Consider the following 17,845-nt stretch of genomic DNA (forward strand, 5'->3'; position numbering starts at 1 on the left):
ACCGAGCTTGGTACTGCGCTATTGTGTCCCCGTATTGTTTGGTGATGTCTTTCTGGAAACAGACTCTTACCTCCATGACTTTCGGGTATATGCTTATGGAACCTTTGTCCAACTCATCTCTGAACTTGTAGCTTTGCTCAACCTATGGGTTCTCAAAAATATTCCTCTTGCCTTTTCTGTGCATTGATTTCTGCTCACTGCTATTGTTGTTGCTACTTCCTATGGTGCTGCTGCTTTCAGAGCACCTTTCCATTCTATATCCATGCTAACTGGTTCATTGAGCTTAGAGGAGTTGTAACTATACCTCCAAGGATATTCCTCTGCCCAATGACATGCCCCGTGGATCCATGGATAATGCACCTTCGCACAATGGTTCTTGCATATACAGTGGGGATCATACGAATTGAAATACTTTGCGCCAAACTCGAACTTCTATAAGTCCTTGGCCTCAGCGTCCACATCCTTCAAGCTCTTGATCTTGTACAATCCAATCCAAAAAGGAAGAGAAGACCATGGTTCCTTCTTCCTCCCGTGTAGTCCTGCTGATAACCTTGTGGAGATGTGATATGCAGCCTCTTGCATGACCAACTTATTCATGGAAAACCTTGGTAGCACATGCAGAGGCTTCTCTCCGCCAAACATCCTGATGAAGGTTCCACCGAGTGAGGCATACCAATCTGCAATGTTAAGTAATGTCTGCATTTCTTCTTGGGACATGCAAGGTGGATCCTAGTCGAAGATCATCTTGTAAATAGGGTGATGAAATGGCCAGATAGCCTCGCCATGACTCCTTTGTAACTGAACTCAAAAAGCAACTTGCAATACACGTTCACAACATGCTCTGATGTTTTCCATGTCCAACCCATGCCACGAAACTAATGTTGGGCACATATTACGTAAAGTAGGTACGTGGACATATAGAATCTCGCTTGCTCATCCTTAGGTAGATTACAGGCATTATTCACATGCACTTTCAGCTAAAGAACCAACATATCCGACCAGCTGAATGGCCTTCCTTCATTTTCCAACTGAACTAACGCAACCACCCAATTCTACGGAAAGGTCGTCGTGCTCTCTTGAGCATACAAGTGACATGAAAAGATGACCAAGAGTTGGTAGGCCCTTGTAAGTGACTTATTCTTGTAGACCTGATTGGGTGTCGACCTGAACTTTGACGACTCTTTTACCCAATGCTTCATGATGTCTCTAGTTGTTCAAATTGCTGTTGGGGGTATAGAAAAGTGCATCCATGCAGTTCACCAACTATGGTAAGTGATACATCTGATGATATTTTTTCGTCCTAAAGGTAGCAAGTTGTGTTCCACTGACACTACTCAATTTCATTGTCTCGAGATCGATATGTGAGACAATCTAGTGAATGATGTCCACACATGGGAAGGTGGGGTACCTGCATGCAACCTTATACAAGCCTGACTTGTGGATGTTGACATAGACCTGTCGATCTTCTAGATATTCCTTGATGCTGCCTACAAATATTTCCTTAATTTCCTGCCATGTTATCGTCATGTCCTTCTCTAAAACAACTGTGTGTCTACATATACTTGCAAGTTCATTGACACCTGTTCAACTACATCTCTAGTGTTTCTCTAGAAAATATCCTTTGATCCAGCTCTCTTGGAAGCCATGTTACCTGTATTGCTGAAAAGATGCTCAACAACTGATGTACCTGGAGACAGAGCGGACACTCATGGCATGCAAATGTTAGCTTGAAATCAGAATCACTTCAACAACATATCATGCAACAAAATGGGCAACTGCTGGGCAAGATTGCACAATTTTGTGTTTAAGAGGTGAGGGACTGTCAGCTGGATTTGCGCATTATGTAGTTCGAGCTGCCAGTGAGAGGTGATGATGACTGGAACTGTGCAATGCACAATCCAGTGTGTCTTATTGATGACTGGAACTGTGAAATGCATAGTTCAGTTGGTTTTGATCCTAGCTGGGACTGCACATTGCGCAATCCCAGTGGGAAAGACTTCAAGACTGGCTCCTGGAACTGTGTTGTGCACAGTTGGAGCTAGTCACTAGCAACCTCTGTGCAATTCCTGGAGTTAAGGCAGAGACTTGAGATCCATAAATGTGTAGTGCATGCCGGAAAGAGCTAGATTCGGGCCAAGGCAACTTAGATCTTCCCAAGGGAAACATGAAAACGAGCATATTTGAATGTGTGAGTGATGGTTGGTGAAAATATGAGTGAATGGTGATGCATGCAATCAAAATAAATGTAAGAATCAATCAAACCGAAGAACAATGAAGCTTATGGAGAGAGTCGTCGCAACGACGACCGTTAGTGTAAAAACTGGGTTATGCGTGTGATGCTTAGGAAGGCAATGCAAAACTTAAAACAACACTTCTACAAGCTAAAACAAATCAAAACGCTAGCAGTTGTTCAATTAAACAGGTAAAATAACACTCTCACAAGCCAACGAAACAAAAGCGACAGAAAAAGCAAAAGACAAGAAAAGAAAGACTTACCCGGAAAGTTGTGAAGACGTGCCGAAGGTTCCTAGATGCCTCGGGAATGCAAGAGCTCCAAGATCGAATGTGCAAATGAGCTCTGGTGGTGCCCATTAAATAGATTTGATCGATTTAGGGTTTATGATGCGAAGGCCAAAAATATAGGAAAAAGCGACACATGGCGACAGTTTCTAAAATTAACTCAAGTGTAACTCCTTTTGCTAAAAATGGATCCTTGTTTTTTAGGGATATTTTTTTCTTTTTTCTTTTCAGGAAAGGCTAACATGCATGCATGGAGAAATTGCGCAGTTCCGAGGGGTACCATGCAACTTACCGACACATGCATCAAGCAACAGTTGAGGGAATGTTTATGCATAATTCCTGGGTTGAGTGGCCCTGGTTGCTTCTCATGCTTTGCGCAATTTCCGAGCTGAAGACAAGATGCCAGCTTGGTCTGCGCAATTTTGGAGTCGAAGCTCACAGCTGGGTTGAACTGTGCATTTCCTGAGAGAAAGTTTGGTTTCCCTCTAGGACTGCACAGATTTCCAAGGCAGTGTTAGAACCAAATTGTAACCAAGTGAGGAGGTTATCTTGTGGTTATACAACACAACAAGTAAGAAAAAATAAGTTGTAAAGAGAAATATAAAACTCAATGAAATCTCAAGTACCTGGGTTAGTGCAAGATAGGCTGCTAGGAATTCAGTAGGGAGGCTCCAAAACGAAGCGTAGGCAAAATTTTGGAGGGTGGTTATAGCCGCTACAAAAAACCTCTAGTTTCCCGTTCATTTTGCTTACTTTTATATTTCCTTTTTAGCAGTCCTCCTTTTTCAAATGACGATGAATTTAGGGTTTCATTTGCTTCAAGTGCATTTTCATTCCCCTATACCAGTGGATCCTCTGGCACTAAATTTTCCTCTGTCTTGGTGAGTCCAATGTCTTATGTCTCTTGAACTAACAATTCTTCTCTTGTATTCTCTTCTTGAGTGTTATGGTTTGATGAAACCCTACCACTTTATCCTTTTCTTTTTGGACCAATGTATTCTTCCTTTGATAACTCAATGAAATTAATTTTGATTAATAAATTTCTCCAATTATCATTCTTTGATTTCAATTGCACCTCGAACATGATTTTAATTAGCCTGAAATGTTAGAGGGCCCTATCAATATTTATGGAATTCCTCTGGATGTTTAAGGCCATCTTTCTAAGAATATTGAGCAAAAAATATGACAAATTTATCTTCTTCCCTTTCAGAAAATGCATTGAAATTTAAATGTGATATAACATAATGATGCCATACCTTCCTTTGCAGGTGATAAACTTTTGAAGAATGAACAAAAAATCCTCCATTTCTTCCTAAATGATGATACAAGGATACCATTATTCCATTCTGTAATGTCCACGTCAGGATCCTTAAGCGGAGATCTCCATGATTCATCTTTGAGCTTCTTCCATTTGAACCAATTTTCACTAGTTCTTGGAAGTCCTGTTGCTTCGAAAAAAATGACTATGATTTTTAATTTGATATCTCCTATCTCAGCTCCCACTCCAACAAATTCTCTTGAAAATGCCCTGGTAACCTCAACATCATGCTCCTAAATTTTTTCAAATAAATTCAACCATCCTACCTTTCTTAATTGCTTCCTATATCTGGGATAGACTGCCAAAATTTTTACTCCTTGAGGCTCATGGTAGATGACCATACCCATTGCGAATGTTGGGAGGTGCAGACCTCAGAACGTACCTCAAAATAACTGCTACAAGGAAGGTTATGGATGGTAGTGGGATATTAACAATGGATTTGGGAGGAATGGTCGAGAAGGTGGGCTAATGATAGGATTTTATGGCGGGGATGGATAAAAATAGGGCTATCCATGCAATAATTACATAACTGTTGATAAAATATCATAGATTTTATAAGGGATTTCGATTGATACTTTCAAATTTATGTTTTGAGTGGGATGTAAACATTAAGATTTGAGGAGTATTGCAATAAGGGGTATGAATGTATTGTGCTATCATTATTCAATATGAGGCGTATTTAGAGTAGGCCTCTTTCTTGAGCTTTATTAAAAATTATGTGTAAATCCATATATCCTAGATCCATAGTTTTGACTTTAATAAAAATTGACTAATATGCATATGTTACCTGTTAGGTTACCTCAAATCTGCTACTTTGATTGCTTGCTAGACTGAAGGCAGGGCTTTATCTGCTACTAATAGAATTGATTAGCTACTAAATGTTTTGCTGGCTACAAAATTTTATTAGTTTGAAAAATATACTCTAAGTCTTCTTCAAATTAGTTTGTTTATGCTACTGGAAATGATCTTTATATTTAAAAGAGAAACAAAGTCATCAAACTAATCAATTTTGACTGAAAATCTTCATATTTACAAAGGAGAGACTTGAAATCCAAGCTGCCAAGAATCTTGGTTTTCAACTAGGATTTCTTGGTTGGTGAAGGAGAATGGAATTGGCATTGGGGTGAAGGAGAATGGTCTCCTATTTCCACCAATTTCAATTCAAACAAAGTTACCAACTTAACAGGAACTGTACTGAATTCTCGTTTTTTTAGAGGTCACAAAAGTTCATCCGATTTTGAAAAGTTTTGATGCAACATCAACCTTTTTTATGGAGCATGTTTTTCACGCTTTAAATTTTCTTATGTGTTAAATATGGACATTTTTTTAAATGATAGTGATTTTCATGGCAATTTTGAAAATTGGTGATGTAGCATCAACCCCCCCTTTTTTTTTGGGGGGGGGGAGGGGGGCGCCTTATTTATCACACTTTAAATTTTATTATGTATTAAGTATGAATATCTTTTTTAAATGTTGGTAATTTTCATGCTGATTTTGAAAACTGTTGGTGCAACATCAACCTTTTTTTTGGCGGGGGGTGGGGGTAGGGGGGGACATATTTTGGACACTTTAAATTTTCCTGTGTCTTATGAATGCACATTTTTTTAAAATGTTGGTTATTTAACCATTTTTCAACTTGTCTTTTCTTCCTTGGATGATTGTTTTTAATCTTTTTTTTCAACTTTGTGTTTTTTAATATTTTTTGTAATGAAATTTTCAATTTTTTTGCAAAGTAAAATAATAATAATATATATATATATATATATATATATATATTAAGTTATGATTTTTTTATTTTATATATATTTATGTATCATTAATTAATATTTTAATATACACAAAATAATTATCACTAAAAAAGTGATAGCTTTTAACAATTGACAAAAAATACATATTTTTGCATATAGATATAATTAAAAAATAGACATTTCCACACTTTTTTACTAAAAATGATATGTGAAATAAGTGAATTTTATGGAAAAAATTGAATAGAAAAAGTTGAAAAAATAAGAAAATTTAGGAAATTTTTATGAATTCTACGTTCAAATATAATAATATATGAAGTTTTTGATTCAAAAATAACTATTTACATAACATTTTAATTAAAAATATGAAAAAAAAAGAAAATTTAAGAAAGTTTAAAAATATTATTTCAATCTTTTGGATATGAACTATGTAGAAATAAATAAGTCAAAAGAAAAAAAATATAAATAATTTATTTTAAAAGAATTAAAACAATTTTAAAAAATAATATAAAGCAAAAATTACAAGGAAAAATTCAAAAAGATTAAAAAAACACAAAAAAATTAATAAAAAATAAACAAAAACTTAATGTGATGAAATGAAATTATTTTAACGTCTACGAGGCTAAATATAGTCTTTGGGACAGATTGCTTCTCCATCTTTTTCTTATATTCAACCATTTTCATGTGAAGTCTCACAATTTCTTATATTCAACCTTTTTCTTGACTAACCCCTCGTTGAATAGATTATCCCAAGATCTCGCTGCCAAAATATCTGCATAACTTTCTCTGATGTCTTTGAAGGCCTCACATTCTAAAATGACATGCTTTTCTATTTCCAATTTTCCGGAAGAGCAAAAAATACACACTCTTTCTTCCCACACTTCTTTTGACCTTTTCCAAAACCCTGTTTCACAACGGAGTTGATGAGAATTAGTCCTTAATTGAGAAATAAAAATTTTGGATCTCCAAGAAAAATTTGCCCTTATATACGCTTTTTGTTGATGATTATGAGTGGGATTAAACTCTTCAATATAGTACTTCTTCTTTCTCTCTAGCTCCTTCTCTTCTCCCAATGTTTGTAGAACTTATCCATAACAATTTTTTTTTATCTATTTATTGATTATTACGATTTTTTTTTCAACATTTGAACAATTAAAATATTATAAACTAATTAAAATCAATATTTATTAAAAAATTAAAATGAGAAAATTAAAAAATATATATTAAAAAAACATAGTGTTTCAGAAAAATAAAAATAAAAATATATAACAAAATTAAAATGTTATCTTAAAAAGACATTTAAATGAAACAAATTAAAAAATAAATAAATAAGAAAAAAAAAACTATATTTGCAAATAAATAAATACAAATATTTAAAAAACAAATGTTATACCAATTTAAAAAAATGATTGAAATATAAACTTTAAAAAAAATATTAAAAAATAAAAAAAACATAAAAAACAATAGAAGAAAAAACATAAAAACAAAATTTAATAATGATTTTTTATTTTAAATATCTTTTTTAATGGTTTTTTTTAATATTTTTTCCTTATTCTAATTATATATATATATATATATATATATATATATATATATATATACGTCTTATATTTCAATATTATTTTTATAATTTATAATGGTTTATTACTTTTTAAATTTTTATAATATATATATTTTGTATTTTTGTATTTTCTTATGTTTGAATTTTCCTATTTCATGGATTTATTTTTGATTATTTTTAAAGAAAAGTTATGCTTGATTTTTTTTGTTTTCATATATATATTATTTTCTGTTGGGTCATTTTTTTAATGTTTTAATTTAATTTTATCTTTTTGTTTTGTTTTGTTCTGTCTTTTTCCCAGAGTTAAGGCTTCTGTGAGTAGAGCAATTTTGGTTTCACATTTACGAAACCATCATAGTAAAATTTTTAAGTTGTTGTTTTGAGCTAACAAATGTGGTTTGTTTTTATTTGGTTATTTATTTATTTTTTTTTACTTTTTTTTGTTGTAGTGTTTGTGTCAATGTTCGACTAGCAATCCGACCCCATTATGTGTCAATTTTATAGTTAATTTTTAAGTTTTCATTACAATGGATGAAATCTACTTCCACCATGTGTCAATTTGATGGTTGATTTTTAAATTTAATTGCAATGGGTAAAACCTGCGCCTATTGTGTTAATGTCATGGTTGATTTTTAAGTTTTTGTTGTAATGTGTCATTTTGCCTTAACCTAAGATTTTGATTTTTTATTTATTTATTTATTTATTTACAGTAATGACTCAATGACTAAGAAAGAGCTAAGGCGTCCCATATTGATAATGACTCAATGACTAAGAAAGAGCTAAGGCGTCCCATATTGATCACATACGGAGTGAAAACTCCTTGGCACTGCCTACTACTAAGCATGTCATTTCGGGGAATCGAACACAAGTGGTGAGGGAGTTAACAATGTACCTCAACCATTTGGTCTACCCTTACTTGACATACCTTAAACTATGATTTTAAAATAGCTATATTTTTAACATTTGGTATCATGACTCTTTGATTTAGGTATTTATTTTTAAGGGGTTTTTTTTTAGTTATGATATTTGGTCTTAAAATATGTTGAAATTTAATGTATTTTATAGTTGTAATTTATGGATTTAATTCCATGGCTAAACAATGTTGAAATTTTAAGGTTTTTAAGAGTCATCCTATATTATCTTTAACACCATGGTTGAAAATTGTCAAAATTTTAAAGTTTTCAAAGTCATGATATTTATCTTTATCACCATGGTTGAACATTGTTGAAAGTTTTAGGTTTTTTAAATTTATGAAATTTTATCTTTAACATTATTTTTAAAAAATATCATAATTTTAAGGTTTTATTGAGTCATGATATTTTATTTTTAATGACATTGCTAAAAAAAGGTTGGAATTTTAACCAAAAAAGCACTGATGCAACATCAACACTTTTTGATTTCAGGGTGTTTTTTAATGTTTATTGCACAAACAAATTAATTTTTAATGCCATTGTTAAAAAAATGGAATTTTAACCTGAAAAAGAAGAAAAAGTATTGATGCAACATTTAATTAAATCAACACTTTTCATTTCAATGTGTTTTTTTTTTATGTTTTTTTGTGCAAAAAATTTGGTTTTTATTACCATTGCTAAAATAACCCCCCCCCCCCCCCAAAAAAAAAAAACAAAAAACAAAAATGCGTTTCCAACCTCAACACTTTTCAAATTTGGGTTGTTTTTCATGTTTTTTGCAAGGGGTTTTTTTTTGCTAGAGTTCTTGTTTTGAGGTTACAATTCTCAGTAACTTTGTTCTCAGTGTTTTCCTGCGAATTTCGAAGAAATTATTCTCTCGTTAAGGGATTTTGTTAGAGTTTTAATCTATCCCCATTAACAAGAAAACCGATTCTTTTCTTATCAATATTCTTGATTCTTACTGCTCCATTGTCAACTTCTATCTCATAAGGGCCTAACCAATGTGTTTGGAATTTCCCTTGAATATCTGTAAATTTTGAATCAAAGAGAAGGGCCCAATCATCTGGTTTGAAATTTCTAACATTAATAAACTTTTCATGCCATCTTGTCCTTTGTTGCTTGACTATGCTTGTCCTTTGAATGATATCCTTTACAGTTTCATATATCTCATTGAGTTGTGCCAATCTTTGGTTTTGGGATTTAGAGAGATCTAGCCCAAATTTTGTTGTTGTCATGTATGTCTCCACTTGGAACTCAATAGGAAGTAGAAATTGTTTTCCATAGACAATTTCATAAGCAGTATGTTCGATGGTATTTATTCATGTTGTCCGATATGCCTAGAGTGCTTCTGGAAGTCTTTCTGCCCAATTTTTTTGATGTAGATGCACAATCTTGGTTATTATGGCTTCAAGAATTTTATTTGTAGATTCCACTTGTCTATTGGCTTGTGAATGATATGGAATAGATTTGCAATATTTGATTTTATACTGCTCCATGATCTTCTAAACAAGCTTGTATGTGAATTTCACACCCCGATTTTTTCTAATTTCTCTTAGGACACCATAATAAGTAAAACTATCCTCAGAAAATAAATGTAACAACAACATTTTTGGTAGCAAAATTTGATGGCATACCATCTACCCATTTAGTAACCTAATTAGTGCAAACGAGAATGTACCTCTTTTGCTTGGATGGAGGATTAATTGAACCAACAAAATCTAGAGCCCATTTCTCAAAAGGATCTATTAGTACTTGTGTTTGTAGAGGCATTTCATCGGATTGGACATGTTTCCCCATCATTTGACAACTGGCACATCTCTTGACATATTCTTTGGAATCCTTGAAAAGAGAAGACTATTAATATCCCAAAATAAGTGCTTTGTATAGAGTTCGTCTGTCAGCTAAATGTTCTCCACATGGTTCATCATGACATGCTTTAAGTATCTCAGGCACCTCATCTTCTTGAACACATATTTCAATGAATAAATCTTCTCTTGTTAGGCAATTCTCCTTCTATCCAAGAATAAGGCTCACTGGATTTGAGAGTTCCTTTTCTTTCTTTTGTTGATAGTTGAGGATAAATTTTTCCCATAGCCAGATTATTAGTGACATCTGCAAACCAAAGAGGTTTAGTATATATTGAAAAAAAATGTTCATCAAGAAAATTATTTTTACATAGATTATAATATTATCATTTTGCATCCTAGAAAGAAACTCAACAATCATGTTTTGCTTTCTTGGCCTAACCAAGTTGGTAATATTAAATTCCTGTAGTAATAAAATCCATCGAGTGATTCTACAATTAGATATTAGTTTATTCATAAGATATATAATAACATAATGATCAATGTGAATACAAGTCTCATATCTAGTAATATAGTCTCTAAACTTCTTGATAACATGAACTAATGCTAAGAACTCCTTTTCAGTGATTGTGTAATAAACTTTGTAGGAGTTAAATTTTCTATTGTATACTAAATTGCATAAGGATTTAGATCTTTATGTCCAAATACAACCCCTAAATTTGTGTCTAAAGCATCAATAGAAATATGAAACGAGAGAGACCAATGTGGCCCTATTAGAATAGGTGCTTCAAATATTTTCTATTTCAATGAATCAAAAGCTAACTAACATGCATAATCCCAATGAAATTCACAATCTTTGGTGAGTAACTTAAAAAGTGGTGAAGCAATTTTGTGAAGTTTTATATAAACCTTTTATAATAACATGTAAATCCAAGAAAATTTCTTACGTCATATGATATTTAAGTACCAAAATTTTGGAGATGACTTAAACCTTAGATGAATCCACCTTAATCCTAGAACCTGAGACATGATGCCCCAAAACAATTCCTTCATTAAACATTATGAAGCATTTTTCATTACTCAATGTATGATTAGTTTCTTGACATCTAACAAGGACTTTTTTCTAATCTTTCTATAGCTTCTTCAAAAGTATTTCCATAAACAATGAAATCATCTATATATATACTTCTACAAAATGATGGATCAAGTTATAAAAATTACCCAATACTTGACTTTGAAATGTAGCAGGTGCATTACATAATCCAAAAGGAAGTACTCTAAAAGCATATGTACCCCAAGGAGATGTGAATGTTGTCTTATCTTGGTCATCTAGTGATATATGGATTTGATTATAACCACTAAAGCCATCAAGAAAAGAAAAATATTTTTTCCTAACTAGTGCTTCTAAAACTTGATCAATGAAGAGTAATGGAAAATGATCTTTCAAAGTTTCTTTATTCAATTCCCTATAATCTATACAAATGCTCCACTTTCCATTTTTCTTTGGCGTAATAAATATTGGTGAAACCCGCTGGCTATCTAAAATTGGATAGATAAAATTTACATTGAACAATTTTTTTTTAATTTTTTCTTTAACAATCTCCCTCAAATTATGATTCATCCTTATTTGAGGTTGCCTTACAAGTTTGACTTACAAGTTTGACATTCTCTATATATATATATATATCTATATAAGTTTGACTTACAAGAGAATGTCAAACTTGTAAGTCAAACTTATATATATATATATATATATATATATAATGCATGCAAGTGTTTGGATTGATTCCTTTCATCTCTATGTATTTCCATGCAAATGTAAAGGAATATTTTTGTAATATCTTAATCAATTGTTCTTTTTGAAACTTTTCCAGGTTGTTATTGATATGTAATGTTTTTCCTGGACTAATTTATACCAGAGTATTGCCACATTTCTCCATTGAATTTAATGATAACTTAGATTGTTGTGATGAAAAATATTCAATACTACAATTTTCTTGAAAATTTTGTTCTAACATATGCACATAATAATTTTGTTTAAAATATTGAGAAAAAACACAATTATTCATAAGATCCATTAATTGATTTTCCTGATCATTTTGTTTAATTGTCATTAGTTGTGAGATAGTATAAAATGGTTGAATGTCTTCGTATTCTTCTTCTTATTCTTCATCAATCCATTCTTCATTTCCTAATTTAGTTATTGCTCTTGCTGGAGGATATATTGTAAGATTTTTCTTTGAATTGCCATTAGAAATGATCATGTCACCAGATCTATAATTAATAAATGTATCAACCATGGCTAGCCAAGGCCTACCTAGTATCAATGAATGACCTCCTAGATTGGTTTTTGGTGTTAATATCATGGAATCAATTGAATATTCATGTGAATCTAGGGATACAAGTACATATTCTAATATACTTTGTAGTTTGATAGTAGACCCGTTGGCTAACTATAATATAGTAGGGGTATACTGAAGATTAGTCAATTGTAATTCATCCGTAGTGATTTTTGTCATAACATTTATTGCTGCACTAATTGATTAATGTGTTTGGGATTTCAACATTATTGATGTGGGTTTTTACGATGGGACTTCATGGATCTAAATATTTCTCAATTGTATTTTTTCCCATCATAAGTTTTGCAATTTTTCTAATGAGTTGAACTTTTTGTATTTGATTCCTTTATCTACCAGGTTTTATAATGCACAATTCTATTCCTTTTGCAAGAATTGGAATATCCTTTATTGCTTGTAGTAAAGGAGTTTTAATGCAAACATTCTTTAACTCATATAGCATGCCATAATTTGGAAAGATTAAATTTTTCTATACACGTTTATCTATTTGTAATCTCTCTGGGAAAGGAGGGTTTTGTAAGGATACATAGGGATGTTTTACTAAAGTATTTGAAGGAGTTGGTCTTATTTCATTGTCACTTATCTTGTCAAGAATTTCTTCCTTTTGAGAGGTCTCCTCCTTTTCAAAAGTTTCATCCTCTTTATGTTCTTTAATGACAATAGGGGGATTATTATTTTGTAAAACTCTCCTTGATCTAAGATGAATATCATTTAAATATAAGGGAACTATCATGTAAGTTTGAAAATTTTGTACTTCAAAATTGTTAGAGGGTTGCTAAGTTATTTTAATATTAGGGTTTGGAAGCGGTTATGCAGGTAGTTAATTAGGCCTTTGTGGTAATTGATTAGGTGGTAATGGGAGAGGTTTATTTGTATTCCGCTTAGGGTGAAATTTAGGTTGTGGAGGTTGTGGTGGCGGGGAATAATATTGATATTGGTATTGAGGATACCCAAGGAGAGATTGAGGATAATATGGATTTCTACCATAATATCCTTCTTAACCTTGTGACCAAGATGAATTTTGAGATTGTGGTGGCCAAGGTTGCCAATCTAAGCATGTGTTCCAATTATTTTGATATTTTTGTGCATAAGAATGAAATTATGAATTGGGATCTTGCATCATACCTAGTTGACGAGGTTGCCAAGGTATTTTAGGAGCAACAAAACAAAGTTGTTCTAGTGTTTGAATTGATCCATTATCTTCTTGGTAAACAACCTTCAACCCAAGTAGTGATGGGAAATCTTTGTAGCATGTGATTCTACATGTATGACACAAATTTCAATATTATCAAGTGGACATTCTCTTAATGCATGTTTCTATCTACATTTAGGGCATAATATAAACAAATAAATTTCTCATTTTTTTACTTGTTTTTCATTCTTAACATATCAATATATTCACTAATATTACCAAGAATATATGTTTTAAGATTATCAATCAGATATCCAATTTTAGCTTGACTTACCAATCCTAACGCTGATTTAATTACTCTTGCAATGGTTGGATCTCTAGGACTTATGCCATACTTTTTTTTCCCTCTTGATATGTGCTTTCACAAATCACAAATTTCTTCAAATGATAGTTAAAACACATCTCCTTTACCCATTAGGTTAAGGAGATCAATCCACTCATCTCTTATTGTTCTAAGTAAGATGGTTTTTAGTAGATCAAATCCTAGATTATGTAATTTTTCCCTCTTATGTAAATATGTTTACAAGGTCCTCTAGATTCTTATCTTCTTTTTGAGTCATTTTAAATATTTCGTCTTTAAGATCATGATGTATACAATAGTCTTTATATTTTTCTAAAAATAACCTTCTCATATCATCCCATGATCTTATAGAGTTAGTACCTAGACCCATAAACCATTTAAGAGCTCCATCTTTCAATGTGGCTAGAAACAATTTCAACTTTTGAGCATCAAGTAAATAATCATAAGATCTACATAATACTTCAAATTCAAAGAAGAAAAGTTTGTGGGTCTTTTGTTCTCATAACATGGAAGTTAGGAAGTATGAATGGAGAGATGTTTTTCATATTAGCATTATTGTGAGTATCTTGAATGGGAAATTCATAAGGATCTTCATCCTTGTCACCATCTCCATCATCACCTCTTCCTCACCTCCTCTACCACCTCTTCCACCACTAGGAGGTCTTATTCCTCCTCTACCACCTCTTCCACCACCAGGAGGTCTTCTTCCTCCTCTACCACCTCCAAGTAGTGGTCTTTCTCCTCCTCCTCATCCTCCTCATGTTATTATTTCATTTCCATTGGGAGGAGGAAATACTTCTCCTTCACCTTCTGCCATTGATCCTTAAGAGCTGAGGTAATAAGGTGCTTCAATTGGATTTTCCTCTTCTGGTTCTTCTTTTAATGGTCTTCTAGAAAAAGTTCCTTCTTATTCCTCGGTAGGTACTTCTAGTTCTTGTCCAACAAGTTATTCTCCAGTTGAAGAAATAAATATGACTACCTCGGTTGAAGATGTAGGTTCATATACTACTACCTTTGTGGAATACGTTGAATCTTCTCTAGTTGAAATTTCATATCTTTGTACCTCAGGGAGTCTTTTTCTAACTGCAAAACTTGGAATTCATGATATGGATGGTGACGTGGCTCTTACTTCATCACATGGTCTAGTGGGGGTGGTTGGTGATGATGGAATTAAATTCCGTTCTCTAACAAATCTACCTCTTGAGTCTCTTTCCCTCTACATGCATTCTAGAATGAATGAATTCTAACTTTTAATGCATCTAGGAATGAATTTAACTAAGAACAAGATAAAATTAAACAATTTTGGTTAGGAAGAACCTCATAATCGTGATGCACAAGTTCTTACCTCTCATCTTACTGCGTTTCCTATCGAGAATCGTATAAATAAAAAGACATTCTAAATTGAAAACCAATGCCTATGTATAATTCCCCGGCAATGACGCCAAAAATGAAGGAAAATTTAATTATATGTTAAATTAAATTCATTAAAATGTCAATCCAAGTTCATAGACTTATGAAGTACACTACATTATATGTTCTAGGAAAACAACTTTCAAATTTTAAAAGAAAAGATTCAAATATATTGAGAAATGAATGATTAAATGTTCCAAATGAAGTGCAATATTAGTTAAAAAATGACAATGATGTCTAAATCTGAAAGAAATTAAATATGAGAGTCTAAGAATTCAATAAAATGAGATGAATTCTAGACAGAGCGCACACACTTATTCCTAATGAAAGCAAGAAAATGGCTATTTGAGCAATGCATAAAGTGAGGATAACTATTTATATTCTAATTTAGTGGAAGTTATGAAATCTTAATCTGACTTCTTACACTAATTAAAGCAACAAATCTAATCTAATGAAATTCGCAATAACAACATATACTAATGGAATAATAAATTTATTCTAAAAATATTCAAATTCTGATCTAAATAAGGTAAAGACAATTTTACATCATGAAAGCAAAATTGATTATTCTATGAAAGAAATGACAATTATCTAAAGAAGCAAATATAACTATCTATGAAAACAATTTAACTTATCTATGAAAACAATACAACTATCTAAGAAAGTAAGAGGAATCTATTTTAAGTGATTGAAACGGTGATGCATTTTTGATAAAGAAGCTTTAAGAATCTTGATAAAAAATCTTCAGAAGGTGTGCGCCTAGGTTTAGAATTCATTCATGAATCAAAACTATGATTTGCTTATGAATGTTGTGCAAAAGACTGTGATACTTCTATGAATGTGAGATTAAATGGATGCGAAAATGAATAGAATGTCTTATAGATGTTTTTGATGTTTTATATTTAATTCAAGTGCTTGACAAACTTGTAAGAGAAAATAAAATAGTGAGCAAATGCGAAATCTAACTATAAAAAAAAAAAAAACAGAGCATGAGAAATAGAGTAAATATGATCTAAAGTAAAAAAATATATACTACAATTTTGTACGCCAGAAAGGGACCTCCTGCTAGTGCACGAGATGAAAGAAAACTTAGGATACCTTATGATTCTTGATGTAACAATCTCATCAAAGTGCCATGATCACAAGATACCGCTGTGATATTTAAATTAAAAGCAATGCACACACAATAATATTGTTATGCATTAATAAGATGGCACAAAAGATGTTTTTTACCTCTTAGTGAGTCATATTTATAATGTCTTTTAAAATAACTAAGAAAGAGAGAATCATTGCTATAAATATGAACAAGTAACAATGACTATGTGACCTATTTTCTTCTGAATATCTAATTCCTACAATTCGCTAATGAATTAATGAATCCTATGAATATTTCTCTTACACATTATCATTCGCTTTATCGATCTTTAGCTTTGAAGATGATTATTCGCGCTCGCTTGAAGTTGATATGTTGTGAAATAGTAGTCCTGATACATGTTTCCTCTATTCCATATGCCACATAATGGTTGATGAAGTGTTAGACCATGCTATTTTGGTCAGCTAATGAGCTTTTCCTTGCTCCCAACAAATGGAACATCATTATAGAGCTATTTGACACTTGCCTATGTGACTATGTTGACCTATTCACTTCAGAAACTATTTGAATCTTGACTGTAGCTATAAAATGTCATTAGAGCCACAAAATATGTCAGTTTCTATAATATTTGCAAATTAACCCAAATTTGTAAAGTAAAACATATAGAACTAGAAATATATTATAATTTTACTTCTTTATGTCTTTTGTAGCTCATATGGCTTATTATTCATGGAAATATAGTAGCATGATGAAAAATCAAGTAGCTATGAGGGTTTCTATGAAAGATAGGCATCATTTTTTTTTTATCAAGTTGCCAAAAAGATACTATTTCTTCATCCCAACAAAGGTTATTGATGATAACAAAAATTTGCAACACTGTGTAAATGGACCCGAGCTCTCCAAATGGATTAACGCTGTCAGCTGCTAATGAAAGCATAAATTATGAGTTTCATCTTTAAAATGCAACCATTTTCCCTCAATTTTCCTAAATGCTTAACCATTTGTAGAAATTCAAAGAGCACCATCTCCACTTCTCCTATGTGCATAGTAATCCCTAAATTGTGCTATTATTTTGCATTTGAACAATCGTTGCAAATGTGGAATTATGGGAATATTATGAAGAACCTTTTGAGGCACCTCTTTTGTTAGTTGATTAGTTCAATATCTACTGCTTTGACGTTGCAGTCATTTTGTTTTCGATGCATGTTGTCCATAATATATAATATGATAATTAGGACATGCATCTATAGCTTGCTACACCATTCCAATTTCTTTCATAATGGCTTATAAATATTGGTATGTACGAGGTAAAATATATGACAATGGTAACAAGAATTTACCTAACAATATATAACAGAAATAATCACTAGTTATTATAAACAATATTAATAATAAATATTGCATTCTTACTTTACACATTATGAACACTAAAAAAAGGAAAAAATCAACCTTTATGTATAATATGTGATGAAACATTTTACATACCTTAGGATATGTTTCAAACGTGTTTGAAAAACTATTCAAAACTTTTAATTTCACCAACAATAATGTATCCGAGAGAATATTTTCCCTTGAGCCTTTATAAAATAGTGTCTCTGCCTTTTCTAGTGAATGTACATAAAAAATAACATT

Source organism: Pinus tabuliformis, chromosome 4_2 (assembly GCF_031772625.1).
Source record: "Pinus tabuliformis cultivar Carrire ecotype Pingquan chromosome 4_2, CPIR1, whole genome shotgun sequence".
In the NCBI taxonomy this organism is placed as follows: Eukaryota; Viridiplantae; Streptophyta; class Pinopsida; order Pinales; family Pinaceae; genus Pinus; species Pinus tabuliformis.